Source organism: Callorhinus ursinus, unplaced genomic scaffold (assembly GCF_003265705.2).
Source record: "Callorhinus ursinus isolate GAN/ISIS: 27379988/994484 unplaced genomic scaffold, GSC_fseal_2.0 scaffold22, whole genome shotgun sequence".
Lineage (NCBI taxonomy): Eukaryota > Metazoa > Chordata > Mammalia > Carnivora > Otariidae > Callorhinus > Callorhinus ursinus.
Window position 1 is genome coordinate 20,841,741 of NW_027397084.1, and position 4,260 is coordinate 20,846,000.

At 34.5% G+C, this 4,260-nt stretch overlaps 1 non-coding gene across 1 annotated transcript; it reads left to right on the forward strand.

Annotated features, from left to right (window-relative positions):
• Positions 1–788: 788 nt before the first annotated feature.
• LOC112838087 (U2 spliceosomal RNA) lies at positions 789–970 on the forward strand. The gene has a single exon (XR_003211885.1). It is a non-coding gene; the product is annotated as a U2 spliceosomal RNA (small nuclear RNA).
• Positions 971–4,260: the final 3,290 nt, after the last annotated feature.

A 4,260-nucleotide genomic window follows, 5' to 3' on the forward strand; every position in this document is an offset into this window, starting at 1 on the left:
TCAAAGCATAGATGTAGGTTTGTTTTTTGTTTTTTGTTTTTTTTTTTTTGGATAGACATTGGGGAGGGTAGGTGCTATGGTGAGTGCTATGAATTGTGTAAGACTGTTGAATCACAGACCTGTACCTCTGAAACAAATAATACATTATATGTTAAAAGAAGAAGAAGAAGAAGAAGAAGAAGAAGAAGAAGAAGAAGAAGAAGAAGAAGAAGAAGAAGAAGAAGAAGAAGAAGAAGATAGCAGGAAGGGAAAAATAACACTACATCAAAAACTAATGATGTAATGTTTGGTGATTAACATAACATAATAAAAGAAAAGAAAAGAAAAGAATTCACAAGCTGGTGCAGCCACTTTGGAAAACAGTATGGAGGTTCCTCAAAAAGTTGGAAATAGAGCTACCATATGATCCAGCAATTGCACTACTGGGTATTTACCCCAAAGATACAAATGTAGGGATCTGAAGGGGTACGTGCACCCCGATGTTTATAGCAGCAATGGCCACAATAGCCAAACTATGGAAAGAGCCAAGATGTCCATTGACAGATGAATGGATAAAGAAAAAGTGGTATATATATACAATGGAATATTATGCAGCCATCAAAAGAAATGAACTCTTGCCATTTGCAACGACGTGGATGGAACTGGAGGATATTATGCTGAGCGAAATAAGTCAATCAGAAAAAGACATGTATCATATGACCTCACTGATATGAGGAATTCTTAAACTCAGGAAACAAACTGAGGTTTGCTGAGTGATAGATGTGGGCATTTTTTACAATTTTGGGATCATCACTTCTCAGCCTTTTGGCTAATATCAAGGGTAGTATCTGTTCTTATCAGTTTAATATCTGATACATCCTCTATCTGAGGACAGTACATCAAATGGATTTTTGGAGGAAGGAGATGGAATAAGATCTTGCTCTGTCCACTCCATGCATAGTGTTACAGTACCAGGAATGGTGCACCTCCTCAGGGGAATAGCCAGGCAGCTCCCATGTGTTGAACCAATATGGTGATTTCTGAGCCTCCACCTGGCGGCCCTTAGACCAGCTACCTGCTGTGTGCCTTTGCTATTCAGGTGCAACTAGAATCAGTAAAAGACAGTCAAGACGACAATGCAGGAGTGTGTGGAATATATACTTATACACGCACTATGGTCTTACATAATACAAATGTGAATATAGGTATAAGCCAACAGTGGAAGTGGTTTTGATCATTTTTTTCTTTCCTTGGTTTTGGTTCTGTCTTTAGTGATTTCCTATCCTAGGTTTTGTTTTCTTATACTTAAGTTTTTATTTTTTGAAAACAAAACAAACCTTTGGGATCATTTTTTTCTTTATTTTTAAAAAAATATACTATAAATATAAATAGACTATAAATATACTATAATTTTCTTTTTATGTGTTTATTCATAAAATGTGACTTGGCTTTGTCCACTGACAAATACTTCCAAATCTCAAAATGATTTTATAATTAGAACATTGGAAAGAATGTTAACTGAATGTGTTTTGAAGGGAAATGGAGATTGACAGGCAACTTCTATAAATTGGCAGAGAAAAAGTAGCAGAAAGAAGTGTGTCACATTGGAATATATTTTGAAATATATTGAAACTTGTGGCATTCTTTTCCTCATTTTAACCCTGCATGTGTGTGCTTTTTCATTATTGCGAGGCAGAGATGTTTATTCTCCCTGAAATACTAAATCTGACCCAAACTTCAACACATTTCACAAGTAAGAATCTACTATGCAGAATATCTTTCTTTTGCATAGTTAACGGCATTCCTGATGAGCTGTTAATGAGCTGTCAATTTCTAATATAAGCTAAAGAGCTGGAGTAGTCACCGAGGAATTCTAGAAGCAAAAATGTTGCATCCCAAAAACATAATCAAATGAATTATTCCAAGATTTATAATTACCCTTAAGTTATACTGATTTTATGTGTCATTTCTAAATTGCTAGCAGTGTTTTTGAAGATTAATTTATGATCTTAAATATTATCCATTGCACAGTTACTATTTTTCACATGTTATTATTATTTTAATTGTTACTAAGTATTATTTATTATGGAACTACTCTGTGCCAGCCAATATAATTTCAGAAGTTATAATCTATTGGGGAATAATCTGAGATGTGTAATTATTTTAATAATAATAAATAATAATATGGTAATACCTGGACTGATAGGCAAATGTTTCTTAAGGTAAATACCCTGAATTATCTTAGGCATTCATAGAAAACTTTGAAACAGGTCTAGTGGAAATTATTTTACCAAATTCAGACTTTCAAATAAAACTATTTTATTTTATTTTATTTTATTTTATTTTATTTTATTTTATTAATTTCTTTATGGTCAGATCACTAAACATGATCCCTCCCCCCAGTTTAGAGAAAGAATGGAAGGAAGATCATGGTAGTCAAGGCAATAGTTTCTTTACGTGAGCTGGTCATTCCTGAAATGGAGCTATTCATCCCCTTCACTGTCCACCCCCGACACACCAGGGATATCCAAAATGTGGTTGATTGAAGTGTTCTTCCAATCTATAAAGCCAAAAGTGTAGAGTGAAAGGCAAGGGAGAAATTATAGAATTTTTCAGTGAGAGGCCTTGCTAGTGACCCCTATTTTATTTCTACAGTGTAGGTCTGCATATATAGGTAAATTTTCTAGAGCCATGAATCAAAAAGACACAGTATTAAACTGTCTTTCTAGCATCCCATTCAAGAGGTTCATCTTCTGGGACAGAGGACTGAAGACATCTGTCAGAGGATTGAAGACATCTGTCATCATCACTCCAAACACATTGAAATCAGCATGAAATACAATTGAATATTTTAAATGCATTCTTCAGTTTTATAGCACAAAGGGAATTCCCGCATGTTGGAAATGAAGAAAAAAAGAGTGTCATTATAGAACAGAAAGTGGAGCCACAAAGCTCTGGGGAGCTACTTCCTTTGGGCAGGGCTTTCGCTAATAAATAAGTTAGGATGCTGAGCCCCAAGTCTCCTCTCTACTTTGGAGCTGAAACTCGAAGGGCAGATCATTTCCTGTAAGATAGTTCAAAATAATTTCAGCCCACCATGAGAGATGATGGACTCTGAGAAACAAACTGAGGGTTCTAGAGGGGAGGGGGGTGAGGGGATGGGTTAGCCTGGTGATGGGTATTAAAGAGGGCACGTTCTGCGTGGAGCACTGGGTGTTATGCGTGAACAATGAATCATGGAACACTACATCACAAACTAAGGATGTAATGTATGGTGATTAACCTAATAAAATAACAAACAAACAAACAAACAAACAAAAAATAATTGCAGCCCTTGGCGTAGTGATCTGTCAAGGAAGTGAGCAGCTCTGGGCTAGGTTATATGTGTGGTAAAAGTGTCATTGGCAAGTAATGAAAAACTCAAACTATGCCATGTGCTGGTATGGATACATATGTACATTAAGTGTTATTCAGGTAACTTGAGATACTGATATGGTGTCCATAATTAGGTAAGTATACAATATCACAATAGAGTGGTATTTCACACAAAAAACCCTCAAAACTTCCCTCATTTCTACACTCCATAGTAGATAACTCAGGACAAAAAGAATCTCAGAGATAAGAAAACCGGCTGAAGATCACTTCACAATCTAAGTTACAAAGCAAAAAAGAAACAAATTCAATGAGAAAGAATAAGTAGATAAAACAAATATGAGATCTGACACACAAGAAACAGGAAATATAATAACATGAGAGACTTTAAAATATGTGTATTAATGTGTTCAACAAGGTAAGCAATAGAATTGATAAATCACTAGTAGTACATTTTGAAAAGCACATGAATTTGACAAGGAACAAAACAAAAAGTCATAAAAAATTCCAACAATTGAAATAAATATTAAACTTTGATCAGGCAAATTGCACGTAAAACTGAAAAACAGAAACCACCCGAAGGTGGCGATCAGCAAGTGACTTAATCTATGTTTTTTAGATTCCAATATGATTCTTAAGATTTAAATGTAAAATCTTTACACAGTTCTTGGCACACTTTTAATGTACAATAATGATAGCTGGTATTATTATGTATTGTTTTTATCAAAATTTGTTGCAAAAGACAAAAGGATGTTAATAGGGGATAGAATAAGGTCCTGCAACAATCTGTAAGAAATTCTATTAGGACACAATAGAAAAAAAATGAAGATAAGATGATATTAGAAGTGATATAGCTGATAATTTTTCAGAATGGATGATACAACCCTAAAGTTGAAGAAGTACTAAATT